The sequence below is a fragment of the Arachis hypogaea genome, chromosome 20, assembly GCF_003086295.3.
Source record: "Arachis hypogaea cultivar Tifrunner chromosome 20, arahy.Tifrunner.gnm2.J5K5, whole genome shotgun sequence".
Classification (NCBI taxonomy): domain Eukaryota; kingdom Viridiplantae; phylum Streptophyta; class Magnoliopsida; order Fabales; family Fabaceae; genus Arachis; species Arachis hypogaea.
The window spans coordinates 7,892,990-7,918,471 of record NC_092055.1 but is presented as its reverse complement, the minus strand read 5'-3'; the positions used below and the strand labels follow the sequence as shown (position 1 = coordinate 7,918,471).

The window sequence follows — 25,482 nt, the reverse complement described above, 5'->3', positions numbered from 1 at the left end:
CTATTATTATATTCTGTTTAATAATGGTATATGAAGTTGTAACAAAGTAAAATAAAGTTGAGTACATAAAAATATATAAAACCAACCCAATAAACCACCAAATCATGATAGCGTAAAATAAAGTTGAAGTATGACCAAAGTACAAAATAGTTGCTAAACTCTAAAGCTTATGATATGTAGTGCTGTTAAACTTTGAATCCTCCAAAAATGCTTCCTGTGAAAAAAAATTAAAAAACAAAATAAAGAGAAAAAATAAATAAATGGACATGACATTAATGCTATAAAAAAAATACAAGGTACACATACACAATTCTTCGGCGTTATGGAATAAATTCAATAGTGATGTGAAGGAACCAAAGTACATAGCCAAATTGTCTGTCATTTCTGAACAAGCTCACTGTGTATCTTTGTAGGAAGATGCCATATTGGTAGGAGATAGTTGTGCATTACTATTAGGTCCCTGAACACACAAATCATATTGAAAAATAACATCTTAACTTATCATCCAGTCAACATACTAAAAACAAACAAATGACGTGAAAAAGGGGTAGATCTCATATTTACCTTATTGTGATTGTGAGTGTTCTTGTGTTTGTGAGCCCTCTTTTTAATAGATTTGTCTAGATCTGCCCTAAGTCTGGTGGACGTTGGACAACCTCGCGTAGGAACACGACGTGGGCCATGTATCTCATCCATGCTAACGGGACACTCATCACGTGTATGCGAGTTAATTGCACTTGGTACATGTGCAGCTTGATGCTCGGATTCCTTGTGTTATTTGAGGTTGTGCCGAGCACTGCCCATGACATCACGCAATATAGCAGCAACTTCTGGAATAGCCATGAAATCCTAAGCGACGTTGTAAAATTCAGAACACAATTCCCTAAAAATGGTCATGTTGTCGTCAGAACGGTCCATGTCAAGATACTCCTGATGTATGTGTGTCTCTGACTAACATTCTTACTCCATCAGGATAGAATGTATTGTGAGGACACTGGTATTACACAAAAATGTAAAAGAATAGCAAGAATGTGGTAGCATAGAATACCATCCGATTGGAACATAAAGTAATCACATTGAACTTCTGATGACTGCAAGCAATAGACGACTTGGTATCTGCTATACACTAACATGTCAAACACCATCCTTTGTTGGTCAACTTCACAAACTATGCTTGAACCATGATGGTTAATTGAGGAGATGATGCAATCTGCCTTTTTTATAAATTGATCCTGAACATCTCGAAACATGGAGTTTGTATATTCTCTCTAGAACTGCTTCTCTATTGGTGAGCTGGAAACACAAGGGATAATTCCCCTTAAATTAGTAGCGTCACACTCAAGCTCCTTTTGCTCCTTGTCTATAAGAAAGTTTTAGTATTGGCGAACAAATTACAACAAAGAGCTCTTATTGTTTAAATATTTATCAAAACTGCATGCATGCTCTCACTACGCTGTGTACTCCTCATGCTATTCCAGAATTCGTCTTTGAAAAATACTGGCACCCACATGTGTCAGTCAGCAAACATATCTGCCAATGAATAAAGAAAACAAAAAATGCAAAAAACAATAGCGTAAGTTAACCCACAAGTGCAACATCCATATTGACTATAAAATAACATCTATAAAGAAGCCAAACACGCGCAGCAACAAATCGGGAGATTATACTACCGTTTAGCCACCTAGAATTGTGGAGGTCATACTCTTCAATAAAATCGCGCCAATCTCTCTCAAATGAGTCCTTAGATTTGGATTCAAACACAATCCTCTTCATACATGTGTTGAGCTTATCGAAACGATGGTAACCTACCAGCTTATGTTATATCTTCTTTAGGATATGCCATATGCACCATCTATGGCGTGTGTTTGGTAAAGTGGTCTCTAACGCAGAATGCATCTACAGGCATTAATCTGTTATAACACATACGGGGCCTTTCCCATGCACTTCACCCAAGTCCAAAAAAGCCATTGGAATGTACGAGTCTCCTCATTCCACAATAATGTGCACCCAAGAAGCGTAGACATCCCATGGTGGTTGACACCTACGAAAGACCTAAACGGCATGTCATACCTAAATAATGGAAATATAAAAACATGTAACGTAGGTGTAAAATCCAAATGTCTTAGCTGAAAAAAAAAATCTAATTAAGTCGAAAAAAATAATAATTTGGTACCTATTAGTCTTATAAGTAGTGTCAAACATCACATCACCACCGAAATATTCCCATGCAGCTCTACATTGAACATCGGCCTAAAACACATTTCTAAGGCTATGGTTTTTGTCCACATATATTTTAAAGAAAAAGTTCGGATTGAGCTCATTCATCCGTGAGAAGTGCTTAAGTAACTCTTTTGGATCCGTCTCATCCCCGAAAATGCGTAAGTAATGACTAATATAATTTCTAACATCCTTCTCTGTAAAGGTGAGGTTGGCAGGGACACCGGCAGCATTGGCTAGTGCCTGGTATGTCTTACTCGGTCTAATGCCAGCTTGGTCATTTTGCTGTATCAGGTCCTTCACGTGCATGCTTAGCTGACGGTTTTCTGAGAACATTTCAGATAGCTTCGGATTAAGCGGGTGTGAGTGGGATACCTCTACTCGAGAAATCCTCCACTGCCCTGTCATCTTATCTAATGCTAAATAGCAGCGAGCTTTGCAGTTTGTTGAGGCTACTATTTTACTTCTTTTGGGTGTCTTTACACGGGATGTGCGGTATCCATCTCTGTTACAATGCAAAGCCTGATTAACAACCACTTTCTGACCATTTTTAGTCTCTCAGCCCGTGGTTCTTATTTTGATGACAAAACCAGTCCTTACCGCATATCGATAATAATATGCACGCGCATATCCTTGGGTTCTAGCTCCTCGTCACCAATAGCTTGGTTTATGACTTGAAAAAAAAAAGAAAAAAACAAATGAAACTCAACCTAATAGTTAACTATACAAAAGTGCTAATTTCACTATCGAGTATAACAAATAAAACACACTACTGTAATTTTAGGTGCTAATTTCGTGCCATTATGGATGTTAACGTGGATGTTAACTTCGTCTAATTGTGGATGTTATTCATATGAACTTATTAATTGTATAAAGCATGAACTTTACGAATGTTATGCATATAACTAAAGTGCTAAAATTGGCAATTTACTAAATAGTACAGTATAAGTATAAATGCACATAAAAAATACACAAAAAATAAACCGGGTTATTACCATACCTCATCAGAGCTAGTGTAGTTTTTTATATTCTCAAAAATTGGTTGACTGACAACAACCCCATCGGGTAAGTCCGTATGTTGTTAAGTTGGGCCTTGGGCCCATTATGGGCCTGGTTTGCTCGGTTCGGCTCGTTCGGTCTAATCATGGGCCAAATTCTTTAAAATTAGCGTCAAAATTCATGTTTTAATTAATTATATCTTATTAAACTATAAAATTTTATTTTCTAATCTCTTAGATTAATAATTAATTTATTGGCTAATTATTTACTAATTTTGCGGATTTTACATCCTACCCCCTAACAAAAATTTTCGCCCTCGAAAATTCGTTCTCAAATATTCACATATGCTCTCTTAGATTCAATCGACCTCATATCATTCATTCTTTTATTCACCAATATCAATTCAAAAACTAGTTCATATTCTCTATTTTCATGTACAAGATCATAAACTTAATCAAATCCAGGCCTAAGTCATACCCGTTTGTTTCACTCTTAACTTAGTCTAGTTCTTTTTCAACGACTACAAATTTCCTTATCCTGTATATATGCCATCTAATTCAATTTAAATCTCAAGTTCTTCTCAACTATTTCAAAAACTAGACAATTACCCTATCTGTTAGTCTGAGTCAAATCATTTTAACCTAAACCCATATACACGTACTCTCTATTACTCGATCCTATGTCAATCTTCAATTCATTTTCACATCCCAATACCCCTTTCTCACGTTATTACAATTCTAAAGCCACCAAATTCACCGCGCTTCTGAAGCGTTACTCTGATTATAAGCCACTAAGATCTTAATTACGCTCCTACTCTGCTAGAACACTCCTTGAATCTCTTTATCTTTCTAACTAAACGTCATCGTCCATTACTCCACCTTAATGAGTTCTAATCCTTGGCTTTCTCCACCACCTAATCTATCACCGCCTCCATCACAATTCCTAGGTTACCCGCTCTGTCCTTTTCAGCAATAGCTTGCATAGCAACAACCCTAAAATCAGCCGTATCGTCTCGCTCGCGTCCACGAGAAATTCAGCAACAATGACTAGAAACAGGACGGCACTTCCAATTGACATTTAATTAACCAAACGAACTGTTATGAACCTGAAACTTGTTTGTCCTAAAACTTAGCAGTGTAGAGTGTATCCTCATCAAAATCTAGAAGTAAGGGATTATAATTGAATTTATTATAGATTTTTTAAAAAACAGAGCTGCCTGCTGTATTTTTCTGAATCTTCTTAATTGCAGCAGTAGATTTTTATTGAATTTGTTATCAAATTCAATTCTAATCCAAATGCGATAAAACTTTGATTTAGATCCAAAGGGTATGTCCAAATTTGGCAGTATGTATGAACGTAGCTAAGAAAAAGTGAGTAAGTTATCCCTAGGACACATTTAAAGTTAAATGGTGATAATTGGAGGTGAAGAAAGGGTGTAAAGTGGGGAGTATGAGCTTGAGAAGTGCTAAAACGCTGAGTACATGATTAATTAAATGAGATATTGAGTAATGGCTTTAGGGATAGATGAGTAACTCCTATCCGAGATATAATTTTGAGAATAGATGAGTAATTCCTATGTATGATGCAATGTTGAGGATAGACGGGTAATTTCTATCCGAGATGTAATTTTGAGGATAGACGAGTAATTTCTATCCAAGGATAGACGAGTAATTCCTACCCGGGTTATGATTGAGGCACCTAACTGAGTAGAGGAGTAATACCTATTCCGGATTGGGTGAAACACCGGCATAGAAAGACGAGTAATACCTATTCCATGTTGTGGTGTTTTGTCTAAGATTAACTACCAGACATGTCGGATTGGCTTTATAACCGACAGATGAGACTCATCAGCCATAGGACATGTATTCATCATATGCATTTGTCTGTTTTGTTTGAGTTTGCATTTCTTAGGATTGCGTAATTGATAATCTATGTTTAACTGCTATATGTTTTGTGTGCTGTAACTGTAAACTATATGTGTTTTCTTTGTATGTATTGTTTGTCTGTGCATCGGTGTTTCAGAAGATTGTAGGAAAGGCAATGCACTTAGGGGTTAAGTTAGAAATTGAGTTAGAACCTAGAATTCTTAGATACCTCATCTTGTTTATGGTTTTCAATGTTAGTTTTAAGTTTGAATCTGTTGTCGGAAGTTCTAGGATTGCCTTTGGCTTTCCTGGCACCTTATTTATTATATATGTGGGCACCTTAACTATACTGAGAACCCCCGGTTCTCATCTCATACGATATTGTTACTTCTCAGATACAGGTCGAGAGGCACCTCGGTAAGCGTCTGGAGTTCATTCTACAAGCGAAGTGTTATATCTTGGGACTCCTTATTTTGAGCTTATATGTTTATTATTTTGTATTTAGATTCTCCTCTGTATATTTAACTTTATTTTTCCCTTTTAGAGGTCGATGTGGAGGAAACAGGTTGTTGTTTTATCTGTTTGGGGATATTTTGGGTTATGTATATTTATGTAAATATTCTCCAGCCAACCTTGGCTTCGCAGGTTGAGTCTGGAGCTTGAATACTTGTATCTTTGACACTTCCTTTTTATTAATCATATACATATATCTTACGTTTCTTTGTACGCAATTTTTTCATTGACGTGAGCATTACGACTTTTGTTTTAGACCTTCTTTCAAAGGCTCGTCGGTATAAATTTCTTTCAACTATTATTATATATATTTCTACTTTTAGAGTTTTAATACCTTGCCACCTCAGTTTTATGACTATAGCATAAGACTCAGCGTGGTAGGGTGTTACAACTTTCACCCACACTTAAGAGAGAATTCGTGGAAGAGAAGAAAGGAGAGAGTTAGAAATACTATTCACTTCGATGTTGGTAGATCTCCAACTTAAGTGGGGTCCATAGTTTAAACAGAAATAAAATAAAATAAAATAAAGTGGCTAAGTCACATGAAGAAAAAGAAAAGGAAGAAAGAGATTGAGTCTCTCATTTTTTAAAAGAAAAGAAATAGAGAGAGAAGAGGATCGGCGACGGAAAGAGAAAAAAAAAAGGGAAAATGGCAGTTTTATTTTCATTTTATTGAATTGGTAAATTTACTCCATTTCTTATGAAATTTTAGTATGTTGTTTTTGGTTTAGAGTTGAACATTAGGATATAACTTGCTAGTTGTATTGCCTCCTATTTTGTCTGATTTGAGATATCCACTTTGTAGAGGGTTTATGTTGATTTCATCAGTTTTAATAATGTATTTTGTTGATTGTTGAGATGTCCTAGTGCTAATAGGAAGACTGATTGTGCATTCATTATTTTGATACTAGAAGATTTTACTGGACTAGGTCCCATGAGTTTTTGTCCCTTTTTTGGGAGGTTTTTCACGTTAAAAATTCTGGTGTTTGATATTTTAATTTCTGCTATTGGATTTGTTGTTTAGAGTATCTTTGGTGTTGCCTATTTAATTGCAAAGGTTGTGAAAAAATTATTTTTGGTGCTTTTGCTGTTAGATAGATTCTTATCTGAACCTTAATTTTTTTTCAACAAAGTGGTATCAGAATTTTGGTTATTTATTTTTGTGCTAATTAAATAGAAGAAAATACTCATGGGCCAAATTCGGTCAAATTAAATTTCAAAAATTACTTGATTTAAAAGATCCTCATAGAAGATATGTTGTGCGTATAGTAAGGACTTGTATGAACATGTGGAGGAGAGTAATTCCAAAGGTACCAAATCCGATATTGAATGGAAGAAGTTGAATCAAAAGGCAATTGCTTTTATTAGGCAATGACTCGATCTTAGTGTGTATTCACATGTTGACATTAAAAGTAATGCCGAGAAGATGTGGAAGAAATTGAAAGAGTTATATGAGATGAAAAATATGCAAAAAATTTTATTTTTTATTCGGAAGCTAGTCAATATGAAGTATATTAAAAATAAATCAATGCTAGAGCACTTGAGCATATTTTAGGAGACTGTGAACCAACTGACAAATAATGACATCACTTTAAATGATGAGTTACAAGCCTTATTATTGCTGAGTTCTTTGCTTGATACTTGGAAAGTTCTGGTTGTGACATTGACTAACTCAACTCCAAAAGGAAAGTTGACATTAGCAATGGTTAAAGAGAGCATGTTGAATGAAGAAGTCACCAGAAGAGAGCTAGGTTTGATTAATACCTCCTCCCAATCAGAAGCACTTGTTTCAGAGTCACGGGGGAGAAGTCAAAGTAAAAAACCTCACAATTCTAACAAATCAGAGAGTCGAAGCAAATCAAGAGGAAAGTACAAGCCAGAAAAGGAGTTCATTTGTCACCATTGTGGCAAGTCAGGGCATATCAAGAGGTATTGTAGGTTCTTGAAAAGAGAACAATCAAGAAAAAGAAACAAAGACAAAGGTAAAGATAGTGATAAAGAAACTGCTACTATTATTTATGAAGATGTTCTTATCACCTATGATAAGAATTATGTTAATCTTGTCTGTAATGATTCTACTTGGATTATTAACTCTAGTGTCTCATGTCATATCACTATGAGACGTGAATTTTTTACTTCTTATACTGTTAAAAGTTTTGACAAGATCAAATTGGGAGATAAAGATGTGTGTGAGGGTATGTGACATCATTGGTATGGGTGATGTGTGACTTGAAACCAACATGGGACGCAAGTTGTAGTTGAAGAATATTAGGCAAGCGCTAAATATGCGTGGTTCAGTCTAATTTCAGTAAAAACATTAAATCAAGAGGGCTTTACTTCTTTTGGTAGTGAAAAATACAAGATTACTAAAGGAGCTCTTATTGTTGCTAAAGAAGACAATAGTCTTACTACTCTCTACCGATTACAAGCAAAGTTCTGCAAAGAAGACATGAATATAGCTAATGATTCCTTCGCTAATTTGTGGCATATCTGTCATGGTCACTTGAGCGAAAAAAGAATTAGCGTCTTAGCCAAGAAGCACTCATTTCCAGTGAAAGGTACAACTTTAAATACTTGTACTCATTGTTTTGTTGGAAAGCATGCTAGAGTATCATTTTATAATTATGGACCTCATAGGAGATCACATATTCTAGAGTTAGTTCACATTGATGTTTGCACTTGGATGCTAAAATACTAGGAGGTGCATCATATTTTGTTACTTTTATTGATGATTATTCTCGAAAAGTGTAGGCTTTTGTTTTGAAATCTAAAGACCAGGTGCTCGGTATCTTCAAGCACTTTCATGCAAGTGTTGAAAGAGAAACAGGAAGAAAATTAAAATGTGTTCGAGCAGATAATGGTGGTGAATACATGGGTCCGTTTGAAGAGTATTACAAAAGACATGGGATCAAATTTGAGAAGACAATTTCTAAGACTCCTCAACATAATGGAGTTGCAGAGAGAATGAATCGCACTATCAATGATAGAGTTAGGTGTATGCTCTCTCATGCAAAATTACCTAAATTCTTTTGAGGTAAATGGTGCACGAAATTGTGATCTCTGAAACGGCGCCAAAAACTTGGGACGCACGATCGTAATCTCAACTCTTTTTACAACTCCGCACAACTAACCAGCAAGTGCACTGGGTCGTCCAAGTAATACCTTACGTGAGTAAGGGTCGATCCCACGGAGATTGTCGGCTTGAAGCAAGCTATGGTCATCCTTGTAAATCTCAGTCAGGCAGATTCAAATGGTTATGAGGTTTTGATCATTTAAAATATAAATAAAATATAAAATAAGATAGAGATACTTATGTAATTCATTGGTGAGAATTTTAGAAAATCGTCTGGAGATGCTTTGTTGCTTCTGAACTTCTGCTTTCCTATTGCCTCCTTCCAACCATGCGTTACCTCCTTCCATGGCAAGCTATATGATCCTCTCGGATGAAAATAAATCCATATGCGCTGTCACCGCACGGCTAATCATCTGTCGATTCTCGCTAGCATCGGAATAGGACCATTGTCCTTTTGCACACTGTCACTTGTGCCCCACATTGCAGGTTTGAAGCTCGTCACAGTCATCCCTTCCCGGATCCTACTCGGAATACCGCAGACAAGGTTTAGACTTTCCGAATCCCAGGAATGGCTGCCAATAATTCTAGCCTATACCATGAAGGTTCTAATTTTAGATTAGAAATCCAAGAGAATATACTCCATCTGTCATCCAATGACTATGTTGAACATCATGTAAATCGCTTTGTGGTTGTCAGGCATGCGACCTTGGCTAAGCAAGTAACGAAGATTGGGTGATTGTCACGGGTCACCCCTTCATTCTGACTTAACTGAATTAAGTATGAGAGTATATCTTAGAGAAGAAGTAGGCGTGAATTGAATAGAAAAATAGTAGTAATTACATTAATTCATGAAGAACAGCAGAGCTCCACACCTTAATCTATGGGGTGTAGAAACTCCACCGTAGAAAATACATAAGTGAAAAGAGGTCTAGGCATGGCCGTGAGGCCAGCCTCCAAACGTGTACAATGATAAAGTCTAAGGACTAAACATCCAAAGATGAAAAGATGGTCTAAAAGACAAAAGAGACGTAAAATAAATCTCTAAAAGTAGTTTTTATACTAAACTAGTAACCTAGGGTTACAGAAAATGAGTAACTAAGTGCAGATAGTGCAGAAATCTACTTCCGGGGCCCACTTGGTGTGTGCTTGGGCTGAGCATTAAAGCTTTTTCATGCTTAGGCTGTTCCTGGAGTTAAATGCCAGCTTTGGTGCCAGTTTGGGCGTTTAACTCCAATTCTGGTGCCAGTTTGGGCGTTTTACGCTAAGATGTTTTAGGCTGACTTTGAACGCCAATTTGGGCCATCAAATCTCGGGCAAAATATAGACTATTATATATTGCTGGAAAGCCCAGGATGTCTACATTCCAAGGCAATTGAGAGCGCGCCAATTGGGCTTCTGTAACTCCAGAAAATCTACTTCGAGTGCAGGAAGTCAGAATCCAACATCATCTGCAGTCCTTTTTCAGCCTCTGGATCAGATTTTTGCTTAGGTCCCTCAATTTCAGCCAGAAAATACCTGAAATCACAGAAAAATACATAAACTCATAGTAAAGTCCAGAAATGTGATTTTTGAATAAAAACTAATAAAAATATAATAAAAATTAACTAAAACATACTAAAAACTATGTAAAAACAATGTCAAAAAGGGTATAAATTATCCGCTCATCAGTGAAGCAATGAAGACTGCAATAAATTCAATCAACATTTCTCCTTCAATTTCACTAAATGGTGATGCTTTAGAGAAAGTTTGAATAGGAAAAGATGTCTTTTATAGTCACTTGCGAGTGTTCAGTTGCATGGCTTTTGTTCACATTTCAAGAGATGAAAGGTCCAAACTTGAGGGGAAGTCAAAGTAGTGTATCTTCATGGGTTATGGTCACGAAGACTTTGGTTATAGATTATGAAATCTGGTAAACAGAAAAATAATTAGAAGTCGAGATGTAATTTTTCTTGAAGACCAAACTATTAAAGACCTTGAGAAGACAGATAAGCCAACAACAACTGTTAGACATTCTGCTGATAATGAACCTAGTCCTTCTACTATACCTCCTGTTGATGGAGGAGATGTACAAATTGATAATAATTGTGATGATTGGCATGACGAACCTACACCTCAACCTAAGCTGCCAGATGTAGAAATTTTACCAGATGTTGAATTTCACCTGAGCCACTAGTTGAGATTGAATTGAGAAGATCTACTAGAGAGCGTCATCCTTTTCAAAGATACTCTTCTCATGATTATGTGATGAACACTGAGACTGGGGAGCCAGAGAGCAACTAGAAAGCTATATACTGATGACTGATGAGCATAAAGAAGATTAATTGAAGGCTATGCAAGAAGAAATAAAATTCTTGCATGAGAATCGTACGTTCGAATTGGTAAAGTTACCGAATGGTGAGAGAGCATTCAAGAATAAATAGGTGTTCAAATTGAAAGCAGATGAAAATACTTCATGACCAAGGTACAAAGCTCGGATGGTTGTGAAAAGGCTTTAAGTAGAAGAAAGATATTGATTTTGAAGAGATTTTCTCTCTAGTTGTGAACATGTCTTCTATTCGAGTTGTGCTTGGATTAGCAGCTAGCTTGAATTCAGATGTTGAGCAGCTTGATGTGAAGACTACATTTCTTCATGGTGACAGATAAAGAAATTTATATGGAAAAACCAAAGGGTTTTGAGATTAAAGAAAAGGAGCATCTTGTATGCAAGTTGAAGAAGAGCTTATATGGGCTAAACCAAGTGCCAAGACAATGGTACACAAAGTTTAATTCCTTATGGAAGGTCATGAGTATAGTAAGATTTCTTCTGATCATTGTGTGTATGTCAAGAAATTCTTTGATGGTGACTTTATAATGCTCTTGCTTTATGTTGATTACATGTTGATTGTTGTTCATGATGCTAAGAAGATTGAAAGTCTTAAGAAAGACTTCAACAAATTCTTTGCTATGAAAAATTTGGATCCTGCAAAGAAAATTCTTGGCATGAGAATTACTTGTGACAGGAAGAACGAAAAATTGTGGTTGTCGCAGCAGAAGTATATTGAAAAAATTTTAGAGAGGTTTAGCATGAGTAACTCCAAACCTGTTAGTATTCCACTTGCTAGTTATTTCAAGATGAGTTTGCAGCAATGTCCTACACGGGAAAAGGAAAAATAAGAAATGAAGAAGATTCCATATGCATCTGCAGTTGATAGTTTAATGTATGCTAAGGTTCGCACGAGGTCAGATATTGCTCATGCTGTTGGAGTTGTTAGTCTACTTTTCTCTAATCCTGGCAAGGAACATTGACAAGCAGTGAAGTGGATTCTCAGATACCTTAAGGGTACTTTCAGAGTTTGTTTTTGATTTGAAAGTGGCCAACCTATGTTGGATGGTTACACAGATGCAGATATGGCTGGAAATCTTGATTCAGAAAAGTCTACTTTTGGTTATATGATGACTTTTGCAGGGGGAGCTGTGTCCTGGCAATCCCAACTTTAGAAATATATTGCTTTAACTAGTACAGAGACAGAATACTTTATTGTTGTTGAAACTTCTAAGGCACTCTTGTGGATGAAGAAATTTCTACAAGAGTTAGGCATCAATTAAGAGAAATTTGTGTTATTTTGTGATAGCCAAAGTGTCATCCATCTCAGCAAAAATCCGACGTATCATTCTAGATCAAAGCACAAAGAGGTGAGGTATCATTGGATACGTCAAACGCTTAAGATGAAGTCATATGCACTTAAGAAGATTCATACTGACAACAATGACTCAAATATGATGACTAAGAGTTTACCTACAGTGAAGTTTGATTCTTGCAAAGAGAAAGCGAAAATAATAGAATAGCTTGTCTTCACTTGAGTTGGTGAATAAAAAATTTGTTGTTGGGTCCCTAACTCAAGTGGGACCAACAGTTTAAACAAAAACAAAAAAAATAATAAAAGAAAAAAGTGATACTCCACGTGAAGAAAAAGAAAAAGGGAGAGAGAAATTGAGTCTCTCATTTCTTGAAAGAAAGAAAGAAAGAAAAGAAACAAAGAGAAAAGTGGATTGGCGACGGAAAGAGAAGAAGAAGAAAAAAAAAAGAAAAGGACAGTTACATTTTGATCTCATTGAACTGGTAAACTTGCTTCATTTTTTTATGAAATGTTAGTATGTTGTTCTTGGTGTAGAGATGAACATTAAGATATAACTTGCTAGTTGTATTACCTTCTCTTTTGTCTGATTTGAAATACCCACTTTGTAAAAAGTTTATGTTGATTTCATCAGTTTTAATGATATATTTTGTTGATTGTTGAGATGACTTAGTGCTACTAAGAAGACGATTGTGTACCCATTATTTTAATAGTAGAATATTTTACTGGACTAAGTCTCGTGAGTTTTTTATTCTTCTTTTAGGAGTCTTTCCACGATAAAAATTATGGTGTTTAATATTTTAATTTCTGCTATTAGATTTATTGTTTGGAGTATCTTTAATGTTGTCTATTTAATTACATAAATTGTGAAAAAATTATTTTTGGTAATTTTGTTTTTAGACAGGTTCTTACCTCAATTTTTTTCAACAATCTAGAACAAGAGAACTTTTTTTGGCAGAGTCTATGTTGTATTTGTGAGGTTCTTTCTTTAACACCTACTATGTGGACTCTTTTCTTCTCTAGTATCTTACAAAAAAGATTTTTTAATATGTATTAAATCATTTTTTATTTGAATTTTCTCTTACATTTTCAAGAAGGCACACGCCTTTAAAAGTGTCAGCAATCAAGTTATAGACGGCAAGAGCAAGTGTTGTTTTTCCCATTCCACCAATTCCATGAATACCAACCATGTGAACCCCATCAATAGATTTGATATCTAGAAGCAAAGCTACCTCTAACACTAGAGACTCTAGTCCAGCTGGGTGATCAGCAAAGCTGCATGTCGTCTAATCCTTTTTGACATGTTTTCCACAATGTTTCCAATAAACTTGTGTTCATATCCATCCCTGCGCAATCTAGACTAGTTAATAACTTAATATACATTTGGTTGTATACATACAAAAATGTCTAAGTTTTGACTCTCATTTCAATTTGAAATATTAGACAAATGAAACAAATTTAAGAAGGTGAGGTACTTGAATTTCAAATGATAACATGACAAATTAGCCAGTTGATGCAGAGCCTCCTTCCATTTGTCCACCTTGTTGTTCATATGATCCTTGTATCCGTTCTCATGCTTAGCCATTGCCTCTCCAAAACTGTTTTTTAGATGGTGCATATTGAAGGATCTACCTCATAGAAAACAGGCAAAACCAAGCGATTATTTCCCTTGATGCAGTCAAGTATATGGACCAGTTCATCTAAGCTAAAAGAAGCAGCAGCATAGTTAGGAAAGAGTACAACGATGGCAATCCTGGACTCTTCAATTGTCTTGAGAAGTGAAGGTCAGATTTCCTCTCCACTTTGAAGTTTGTCATCATCAAAGAAATGGTGGATTCTTTTGTCATAAAGAGCTTTGTAGAGATTGCCAGTGAAACTGTAGTGAGTGTCTTGGCCTCTGAAACTAATAAACACATCATATGATAAGGGAGAATGCAGAGCCATGAAAAGAAAGAAAGATAGAACTGTTGTATGTATGTTTGGAGTTGGGAGCGTCAACGTAGTAGGCAAGTTTATACAATTGATTATGGTGATGATTTATGTTTGTTTATGATGAGAATGCAACTTGTCTAAATTCTTAGTCAAACAATATAAGATGACTTTATATGACGTGCTCTCTGAGTTAAACATTTATTGAATAATAATATGTAATAAATTAATTAATTATAGGGGTTATGATTTTACAATAGTTGATTATTTGATTTTTAAATTTGTCAAGTAATCAAAATTACTTACATGACATCATTAGATAAAAAAATATCATAATTCTAAAAATTGAACCGAACTAATCAGTTCAATCGGATTAACCAAAAACTGATTATTTATCGGTTCAGTTGAAGTATAAAACTGTCCTACAAAAAACTAATCAAAAAATCGACCAAACCGACGGTTAACCGATAAATCATCAAAACCGGCAAATTTTTTTTATGATTTCTGGTTCGGTGCATCACTTATAAATGACGCCGTTTTGCTATTGCTTAAAAGAAAAAATTCAGAAGGAAGAAGACCCAAGCACCCTCCTTTCTTTCACTCTCTGAAACGGTGAAAACTAACCCTAAGCCCAGCTAGCCACCATTACCATCCCGCATTGCCGAACTCTTCTCCTCCGGTAAAGGGTGCTGTCGCTGCCGGCGGGGACAAAGCGTGGGTTCCGTCACACTCTTCTCACCACATCGCTAAACTCTTCTCAGTTCTCGTCGCTTTTCTCGTTGCCATTGCACGAAGGATGCGTTGACTCAATGGCGTCGCCATTGCAAAGGTTGCTCTGCCGGTCATCGTCTCTTCGAGCTCTGTGTGTGTGTGTGTCCGAGGCAAACATCCCTCTTCGAGCTGTCTGTTGCTCTCTATCTGAGCTCACTTCCCCTCTTTCGTCGCTGTCACTTGGCTTCCTCCTTCACCACAGGTCTTCAATTTAATTTTTCTTGTTTTGTACTTTTGTTTGATTTTCTACTTTCTGGTTCTGAGTTTGTTAATTTCTCAGTTTGTAAGCCTCCATCCTACACTGCTTTTTTATTTTTGTTTTTGGGAGTTAATTGCTGTTTTTCTGGATTTAATTATGTTGATTGTTGATTGTTATTTTTTTGGGTTAATTGTTGTTTTTTGAGTTAATTTTGTTCATTTTCCATTGTTGTTAATAGGACTGGATTGTTGTTATTTTGTTCTGACTTCTAGGTTAATTATTGTTGATTATTGAATTTTCTAAAATGTTGTTGCTGATTATGAGAAATGAATGATGTCGTTGCTAATTTTCTAATGGTCTTGTTTAATTTTGAGTTGATGAGTTAGATCTAATTGTGAGTTGCTGGGTTTAAATTTGAGTTGCTGAGTTAATGATAAATTGATAATGATTTTGTTAATGTTTGCTTAGTCAGTTGTTGATTTTTTAAAATGTTGTTGTTGATTATGGAAAATGAATGATGTTGTTACTGATTTTCTGATGGTCTTATTTAATTCTGAGTTGTTGAGTTAGGTTTAATTGTGAGTTGTTAGGTTTAAGTTTCAGTTGCTAAGTTAATAATAATGATTTTGTTAATGTTTGTTTACTCTGAGTTGCTGATTTTCTGAAATGTTGTTGCTGATTATGGGAAATGAATGATGTTGTTGCTAATTTTCTAATGGTCTTGTTTAATTCTGAGTTGCTGAGTTAGATTTAATTATGAGTTGTGTAACACCCTACCACACAGAACTTTACGCCTAGAACGTAAATCAAAGGTGGTGAGACACTACAACTTCTAAAATAAAAATATGTAAATAGATATATATGAAGAATAGTTTAACTAGGAGCCTTGGAAGAAAGGATGATCAAAACAAGACTGAGAACGCGTCACACTCGAAAGGCGATAGGATAGAAGGCTTATACAGAGAACCAAAGAGACAAGTATATAAACGGAGTTTCAAAAAATAGATATATAAGCAAGCTCTAAACTCAACTTGCGAAGCAAAGGTCGGCTAGAAAATATATATATATACAACCCCAAAAATAAACAAGTAGATAAATATAAATCATGTTTCTCCAAATCAATCTCTAAGAGGGGAAAAACATAATATATACAAGATGGAGAATTTATACACATATATAAACATAAACCAAATACAAACACCAAGTCTCAAGATAGTTCTTCGCTTCCAAGAGTCTCCAGAATGCTCAGTGCGATGCCTCGTATCCTGCATCTGAAAACAACAATATGGAATTAGAACTGGGGGTTCTCAGTATGGTAAAGGTGACCGCATAGATAATATATAAGGTCTCGGAAAAGGCAGAGGCATTCCTAGAACTCTGACTCTCAAAATTAAACTTAAGAAAAATAAAATAAACCAGAAAGTAGGTAACTGTCTAAGGTTCTCAAGTCCTAAATCAATTTTTAATTTAACCCTTCACTTTCTGCTTCCTCCATCCCTCCGAAGCACAGATGCACAGACAAGCAATACACACAAAGAAAACACAAGTATGATATAGATACAGCAGGTAGCAAATATAGCAGGTAAGTATAATAATCACATAGGCAAGCCCAATTAATGCACAATCCATCAAAACACACATGCATATGATGTATGCCTGCCATATGGCTAATGAGCTCATTTGTCAGTTATATAGCCAAACCTGAGATGTCCGGTAGCTAACCCGGACACTGTTTTTCTGTTGTGCATTAATACCATTAGAGGGAATATGTGTCCTGTCACCATTAGAGGGATTATGTGTCTTGTCACCAATAGAGGGATTATGTGCCCTGTCACCATTAGAGGGAATAGATGCATTGTCACCCTTACAATCAGAGAGAAAACACGGACATACTTGTCATCAATCATCAATTCATTCAATTTCATAATCAAACCCAGTTTCCATCATTCTTCTTCCTCATCTCTTTCCGGAGCAAGTGGACAATGCCACTGCCTCTTACCCGAGGTCTCAACTCTTAATCAAATTCAATTTTATTTTTATATTCATTCTTTTCTAATCAATTCTAACTCAAAACATAATCCTTTTCTTAATAACTAAAAATCAAATTATAAAATCCTTAAAAATCCATATCTTTCTAAATAACTACTTCAAATGAAGCCTCCTATTTTTATAAAATTTTCGGCTGCATCTCTTCTAAAAATTAGACTTTTGCCACTCCTTAAGGGTCCCAACCACCAAACTAAACACCTCTCGGTCATTCAAATTATTTTCAGTATCAAATTATTTCAGAATCAAACCAATTCCAATATTAAATCTTTTCCAAAAACTAACCAACTCCAATAGCAAATCGTTTACAAAATTGAATCACACATCACATACCATATACACAATCATCAATAATTCATTCAGTTTATCGTAATCTTAAGGCCTTTTAGCCTAAGTTTTCACGGGACATTAAACATTAACTACAAAAAATAAAAATCATACCTTGGCCGATTCCCCCTAAACTCGAAACACCTCAAAAACCTCTCTTTTCACAAGCTCCAAGCTTCCAAACGTCAATTCCACAAGCTTAATCACCCAGATTTCGTTTCAAACCGCCCAATTGAACTCCAAATCAACAAGAACACAATCTAATTCATACAATATCACTATAATCATCATAGGGTTCACTAATTCAATGATTCACAAGGGTTTAACAGTTCCTTACCTTAACCATAGATCAATTGGACAAAACTCAGTGATTATCTGCTACTAGAGTTTACCTAAACTGTCAAAATCATTCAATTCCTCAATACCCAAACTCAAAACCCACAAAATTGAGGAGAGAAAGAACTAGGGAAAAAATGCAAATTTTTTACCACTTTGTTCGGATAGAATTGAAGAGAATTCCGAGACGAACGCGTGGCCATAAACAGGTCGTCAATCGGAGCTCCGGATTGAAAGTTACATGGAATTGAATTTTGTGGAGGAAGGTTTCGTTTCTTTTCTCCTTCTTCCTCGGCGTAAAACCCATTTTGTGAAAGGAAGGAGGCTGAATGCCTCGTTTATATAATGGGTCTTGGCCCGATTTGGTCTCGGTTTGAATTTGGTTCAATCGATTCGGTCCGTTAGCCTGTTTTTGGGCCAAAATTTTTAAAATTAGTGTTAAAATTTATATTTTAATTATTTCTATCTCATTAAACTATAAAATTTAATTTTTCTAATTTTTTAAATAATAATTAATTTATTAATTAATTAGTTACTAATTATCCGGAGTTTACAAGTTGCAAGGTTTAAGTTTGATTTGCTAAGTTAATAATAATGATTTTATTAACGTCTACTTATTCTGAGTTACTAATTTCTTGAAATGTTGTCGCTGATTATGGAAAATGAATGATGTTGTTGCTAATTTTCTGATGGTTAAATTTTTTTTGCTGTTGTTTTTCTGATGAATAAATTTTTTTGGCTGTATGTTGAACATTATTTTGTCATTATTTAGTTATAAACTTTGATATTTGAAGTTGTTTATAAATTTTTATTGATAAATTATTGATAATTTATTAGGTGAAATTGTGAAATTTTAAATTTTATTAAGCGAAAATTATTGAATTTAAATATTTGAAATTATACGTTGAATTTTTAATAATTTTATATAATATTTAATTAAATCGGTTGAATTTCGATCGAACCATTAAACCAGTAAATCAGTCACCTTATTAATTTATTGACCAGTCTAGTTTCTACAATTTTAAAAAATATGACTTAAAATTTAATGTAAAATTTGTTAGTGTTAACTTTTAATTATATAATAAAAATAAATAAGTGAGCCATGAATGAAATACATCAAATTTTTATGTTTAATTTTTTTATTTTTTTAATGATGTTAATTCAATATTGAATTAGGTATCAATTTGAATATTTGATGCCCAATATGAACAAGAATTGAAAACAATAAGTAAAGTATTTTTTGGGATAAACTCACTCTGAAATCTAGTAATAATAAAAGAAATATATGAGAAGTTATAATAACTGAAATTAGTTAATTAACAAAATATGGTTTTTTAATAATATTATATATTTAAATTTTTTTGTTAATTAAGTTTAATTAAATTAATTTAATATTAGTAAAAATTAATTATAAGTAGTATTATTCTAAATTTTATTATTTAATTTAGTTAGACTTGATTCATAAAAAAACTTGGTTACATAATATTAACTTTTTTTCCATCAAGTCGCTCTATAACGGGTAACTAGATACGAATATATACGGACGTCTCTGTTAGTTTTTTTTTTTTTTTTTTTTTTTTACGAAAAGATAGGAGACTCGAACCCACAACTTCTTAGTTCACATTTTTTATTTATTATATATCTAAAATGGTAATAAATTTAAAATTAGTTAAAAACTTAAAATAATAAATAGACAATATTTTAAATAACGTTTTTTTTATCTATACATAGATAATATTTTAAAAACAAAAATTTGTGTATGTTCCATTCTAATACATTTCTTATATGACTTAGTTTTGAAATATTAACCTCTTAAAATTAGAATTATAATAAGGCAATCAAATTCTTTTCCACCAAGTGAGTACAATGTTTTAGGCATTGTTTTGGTATTCTTCTGAAATTAGAAAATAAATTATCTTCTTTCATATATTATTATATAATAAATTTATTTTGCACACTTTTAACAAAGGAAACAATTATATATTTAATTAATATAAATTATAGTTAACATTTAAATAAAAATAATATTTTTAAACATATTCTAAAATTATGCAATACTTAAGTATTTATCAAGTTTTTAATCACTTTCAAAGAAAATTTACTCCAAAATAATTATTTAAATTAATTTCTGAGTTTTTAAAATTGAATATTTTATTTTCTTAAATTTTAAAATATGTAAAACAGCCTCTTATATTTATTTATATTAAACAATAAAATTTTACTCAATTTGATTTGAAGAATTTACAAAATAGTATTGAAGAGTTTTAAAAATCTTAAATAAGTTTTTGAAAAACTTAAAATTTTACAATAGTCAATTTAATTAAACGGATCAAATAAAGAGAACTATAAATCTGTCATAAATATTATAAATTATTTATATATTTTAAAATTCAAAGGAGTAAAAGTGTCATACATTAAAAATCAAGGGACTGTTTTAGTAATTACCCTTAATTTCACGGCTTAAATACGCGGCGCAATTGTCTTGGCTTGTAATATCCCAGATTTTTAAAAATTAAATAATTAATTATTTATGAACTAATATATTATATTGAAATGTAGTGTTTAAAAAAATTATTTTTAATAAAAATAATTAAATAAAATTTTATGAGTATTGAAGTTTATTTTAATTATTACTTATTCTATTAAATTTGATTATTTATCAAAAAAATAATTTGATAAAATAAAAATAAAAATTAATTTTTATTGTTCTTCTTATTACTATTATTATTATTATTGTTATAATTATTATTATTACTATCGTTATTATTATTATTAATATTAAACTATTATCATTATTATTATTATTATTATTATTATTATTATTAGGGTAAAGTATATTTTTTGTTCTTGAAGTTTGGCAAAAGTTTTAAAAATATTCCTAAGTTTTATTTTATTTCAATTTTGTCTCAAAAGTTTTCGATTTGTATTAAATATATTTTTGATGGCTAAATTTTCAAAAAATTTAAGACTAATTTAACAATAATACATGAAAATTATGCTTTATTTATTTGTGTTGAGAGTTGTTCTTATTAAATTATTGTTGAATTGGTCTTAAATTTTTTAAAACATTAACTGTCAGGGATATATTTGATGCAAATCGAAAACTTTTAAAACAAAATTAAAATAAAATAAAACTTAAAAATATTTTTAAAATTTTTATCAAATTTTAGAGATAAAAAATATACTTTACCCTTATTATTATTATTATTATCGGCCGAAAGCCTTTAAGGGAATGAACAAAAGAAAAAAAAATGGAATGTGACTTGCTAAGCTTTATATTTATGTGTATATATATATAAAATCAACGACACGTAAGTCCTCCATGTGTCACCGTAACACTAATTATCCATTCTTCTTTCATTAACCATTCCTTCTCCAAGCAATACTGAACCATTTTTCTTTGGGAAAATAAAGAGAATGTCGTGAGTGAGAGAGAACGAGAGAACAATGGTACCGTAAACTTTCGGCTTCGATTTCGTAACTCAAAAAAAAATCTAATTCAATAAAAGTGTTTGTATTTTTTTTCTCTACACGTTGGTGTTACTTTTATTCGGTAAAAATTGATAGTGACATAGTTCATCTTTCTCTTAAATTCAGCCAATTGGAGTTTTAGAAAACACAGACAACTTCTGACGTTTTCTTCTTCAGCAGCTTGGTCAAAAAACTTCTTTAAAACTTCTGTTATTTTGATTTCGTACAGAAATAGGGGATTTTATTTCAAAATTAATCGTTTTAATTTATGAATGCCATTAAAGTCGTGAATAAGTACAAATAATTTATAAATGTCTCGTGACTAGTTTTGTTGTTATGAGTGGTTAATTGATGAAATTGAATTACGACTGGTTGAATTGAGGCTGTGACTGATGTTGGTTTTCTGATTTTGATGAAATTGTTTAAAATTCTAATTTATGAGATTATGCTAAATTGGTTGGTTGTGCCTGAAAATTCTGATTATTGAGTTGGAAAGTCGGTTTGATTGAATACTATGTAAAATGATTTTCTTTTCTTGATTTAGGGTTATTTTGATATTGAAAATAAATCTGAATTTGAAACGATTTGAGATAGTGGGAATGAGTTTTATTGATTTATCAAAAATGATTTTTTTAGTCTTTTGAAAGAGGTTTAAATCTGAAATGGTTTTGAAGTTGGTTTGGAAAAATCATGGTTAAGTAAGAAATGGTTTTTGTATGAAAGAAGAACTTCTTGTAAATAAAGTATTTTTGGAGGTTTGGAAAAGGTTATAAAGAGTGATATTTGTTTTAAATGAAAAATGATTTGAGTTCGGTTTATTAAGAAAAGGAATCTTTGCTACAGGAGAGCAGAGAACAAAGATCAAAAGAATGTATTAATTAAAGAGATTGTCTGCCACAGGAGAGCAGATGTGACATTGTTTGGGCCTTAGTGCCAAATGTAAAGTGGGGACACCCACACACTGAGAACTGTTTTCCAGATGTACGCTTATTGATTTGGAAAGTCACACTGTATACGGCCTAGCCGTACGACTTATAAGCACACTGTATGCATCTGGAAAGCTATACCTGGGACTTGTGCCCAGGTAATGTCGGGAGCGGGTAGGCAACCGATACATGAGCTCATGGCCTGCACTAGGGATAGACATGCATCATGTTGTTTGCACATTTGCATTTGGTTGTGTTTACTTGTATTACTTCTCTGTGATTGTGCTGTTTGACTTGTTTGTAAGTTGGTTTAGACTTCTTACTTGTGCTATTAGTTTGCGAATGTATTGAGGTGTTTAAGAATTGATGTTGTGATTATTGAGGATTAATTATGTGACTGAGAGATGTGTAATGTGACTAGTTTTATATTTAAAATATGATTTGAGTTTAGAGATTTCAAAAGAGGTAATTAGTTAGCTAAAGTAAAACCAAAAGTATTTTCAATTTTTCTTTTGGTAAAGTTAATTATTTGTATTTTATTTCACTACTTTTACAGCATTTTCATTCCCTACTGAGAACGTGTGGTTTGTTCTCACCCCAAAGTCTCCCCGCTTTCAGTGACACGGGTTCGAAGACTCAGTTTGAAGCTGCGGGCGATTATTAGTCTTATTTGAGTTAAGTTTATGCGTTGAGTTGCTTTCATAGAATTTTCTCACCTTTATTATTAAGCTTTTATTTTATACAGAGGGATAGGAATTGTATATGAGTTTCATTTGAATCCTTTTGTATAATATGTATTATTATTAATAATCATGTGATTATTATTATTTGAAGATCTTTGAAATGTGGTTTTAGTTAATAGAAACAAAATTTTCTGTCTTTTCTTAAAAATTGAAAGAAATCGAACTAAAGGCTCAATATTAAATAGTAAATAAGGAAAACAGGCTAGTAACGCCTCACTTTTGGTATGATCATGACGTGCTAAAAGTTAGGGTGTTACATTTGTAACAGCCCAAACTACCCGCTAGCACGATATTGTCCGCTTTGGTACACAAGGTCTCACGGTTTTGCCTTTGATGATAGGGATGATAGCCAAAGCCCCCACACTCACTCGTCAAAACGTGTCATGTTAGGGAGAGGTATCCACACCCTTATAAGGCATGCTTCGTTCCCCCTCTCCAATCGATGTGGGACCTTACAATCCACCCCCCTAAGGGAGCCCAGCGCCCTCGCTGGCACATCGATCCGAGCTCCAACTCTGATACCATCTGTAACAGCCCAAACCATCCGCTAGCACGATATTGTCCGTTTTGGCACACAAGGCCTCACGATTTTGCCTTTAATGATAGGGATGATAGCCAAAGCCCCCACACTCACTTGTCAAAACGTGTCATGCTAGGGAGAGGTATCCACACCCTTATAAGGCATGCTTCATTCCCCTCCCCAACCAATGTGGGACCTTACAGGGCTGGTGGTTCTTTGCAGTGAAGTTCGTCAAAGAAAGCTTTGCCCAATCATCTTCCCACATCAATGCCTTCAATGCTAAGATCCCATGCCAACATCCATAATTATTATTTTTGGAGTAATACCCCAAATAGGTCCTCAAAGAATTCGCATTCGGACAGATTTGTCCCCAAAAAAATTTAACTAAAATTTTGTCCCTGACTTTCTTAGTTATACACCAAATACATCCTCACACCAGGTTGACCCAGTCAGGTCTAAGGTTGACGTCCTACGTGGAGGTAACCTGGCTGACGTGTCCGGTTAAGAGCGACGTGTCACTTCCAGGACACTTTGGTCCCTGTGGTTGCTGGACAAAACGATGTCGTATTGGAGTACAAAAGAACGACATCATTTTTTAGAGGACAAATACATCCCCACAATGGAGGGCAGTGCAATGGAGGACAGTGCAACCAAACAACGCCGTTCTATTTGGGGGGCCAATTTAAAATTAGGTTGTGTAGTTGATGATGGCTACTGGAGTTGATGATGGCTAGTGGAGGCACGACGTCAATTGCAAGTCGGAGACGATGTGGAAGAAGTATTAGTGGCGAGTTGAGTGTTGACAGTGGGATGACTGGATTCGGGAGGGGTCGACTGAGAAAAAGAGAACATCCCAAGTGTAAGTGCAGAACATATGTTGTAATATGCAGGCCGCGCACGCAAAAAAACTCGAATAGGTTGTTCTTTGGTTGTCCCTATTTCAAGGTACTGGAGAGTTTTTTGTTGTGACATGTGTGATAATTGCAATGGGTCTATAAAATTGTTTGCCATTTTGTTGTTGTGATTGCAGGAAAAGCAAGGTTATTGTGATTTTTTTGCATGGTTTGATGAGATTTTTGGGTATGGGATGGATGATGTAGTCGAAGGGCAGAGATTGGCTTTTGTGGACACTGGTGCGGTTGATGAAGGTGTTGTAAGCTTGAACGATGGCCTAGATGAGAGAGTGAAACAGTTGGAGGATTTGTTGTGGAAGAAAGATGAGGATAACCAATTTGTGAAGAAGCATAATGTTTTTAATTTTCTTAGGGGTGTAATAATTGGTGCATTGGTAGGTGTGGTTGTATTTTGTATCTTTGTGGTGGCTGTTTAGGCAAACTGGATTCTATGTTAATAATCAAGTTATTGTATTGAAATCTATATTTATGGTTAGATGGATATTAGATGGACATGAATTATATTGATTAAATTAATTGTGGTCAAATAGGATAAAAGAAATATATTGTTTTTGGGTTATTGTAGCCATATATCAAAAGGGTGACTTAACTAATATTCAAAACATTGTAACTACACAAGTAATTTGATTCAGTAGCAACATAAATCAAATGAAACAAAACAAAGTTCTGTTTCCTTCAACATACACCAAAAGGAAACCAAACTAAACAAAAGGTCTATTGTCTTAAACGTAGAGTACACCAAAACAAGCCAAACAAAGAGGTTCTATTTTCTCAAACATAACAAAATATGGTGTTTATAATAAGTTGCACACTGATTCTTAAAAGGGTAATTTCTTCTTAGATTGGTTCAATCCCGGTGTTGGGATGAATTTAAATATTCCAAATGCTGTCTGACAGGCGGCAGCTGCCGTCATATCTGCACCGACACTCCCCTGTACCTGGGGCCTCCTAATTGTTTGCTTTGGACATCTGAAAGGTTGCTGAGCCTAGAATTTACAAGATTGTTATGAGTATATTTC

General features: G+C 33.9%; 1 pseudogene; it reads right to left on the bottom strand.

Moving 5' to 3' along the window:
• Positions 1 to 13,339: 13,339 nt before the first annotated feature.
• LOC112785364 (disease resistance protein RPV1-like) lies at positions 13,340 to 14,066 on the bottom strand (annotated as a pseudogene).
• Positions 14,067 to 25,482: the final 11,416 nt, after the last annotated feature.